We start from the raw sequence: 736 nt of genomic DNA, 5'->3' as shown, positions 1-736 counted from the left end.
TCTACTTTAATACTTCCCTGCTGCCCCACCTCAGCCCCATTCTGTCTATAAACAGGGTGAGAAGGGTGGGGTGTACTGCGAGAAAGTAGGGAGAGAAGTGGCAAGAGGGAGGAGGGTCACGTGCAGCGGCTGTAAGGCTCACCAGGATGACCTGATGCTTGGCAGCTCTATGCAGATGTAGTCCCGCTATAGCCAGTCATTCAGTGGGGCTTCCCCCTCCCCACCAGCCATGCAGCAGAAAGCATGATAGCTATGATCTGCCTCCCCCCTGCCTGCCTCCTACCTCTCCCTGGGCTTCTGCAGCCAATCCTAAGGCAAGAACCCCCTTGGACTCCTCCTGCCCCACCTCAGCCACAGAAAATATGAGAATGCCCATCCTTTGTCCAATGATCATTGGTTCCTTCCTTCCTAACGGAGATGGGTAAAAAGCCGACCCTGCACATGCCTGATCTCATCTGATCTCAGAAGCTAAGCAGGGTCAGGCCTGGTTAGTACTTGGATGGGAGACCACCTGGGAATACCGGGTGCTGTAGGCTCATACCATAGTCCTTCAAGACTGAAGGTTGCCAACCATTCAGTGGTGCCTCTCCCCTCCCACTTGGCTGCCAAAGGAAACATTAACCCTTCCCTGCCCCCTCGCTGGAACTCCCCTGCTACTCCCCCAGTTGGAATGCTGGCCCTATGAGGCTTTCAACACTGTGAAAACAGTGAGCAAGCACACCCAGACACAGGCAGA

The 736-nt window shown here is 54.8% G+C and overlaps 1 pseudogene; it reads left to right on the top strand.

The window, feature by feature from the left end:
• The first annotated feature begins 421 nt into the window (after nucleotides 1-421).
• Nucleotides 422-536, top strand: LOC136654772 (5S ribosomal RNA; annotated as a pseudogene).
• The last annotated feature ends 200 nt before the right edge of the window (nucleotides 537-736 follow it).

The sequence above is a fragment of the Tiliqua scincoides genome, chromosome 5 (assembly GCF_035046505.1).
Source record: "Tiliqua scincoides isolate rTilSci1 chromosome 5, rTilSci1.hap2, whole genome shotgun sequence".
Classification (NCBI taxonomy): domain Eukaryota; kingdom Metazoa; phylum Chordata; class Lepidosauria; order Squamata; family Scincidae; genus Tiliqua; species Tiliqua scincoides.
The sequence above is the reverse complement of the archived record's forward strand: the minus strand, read 5'-3'. Positions and strand labels throughout refer to the sequence as shown.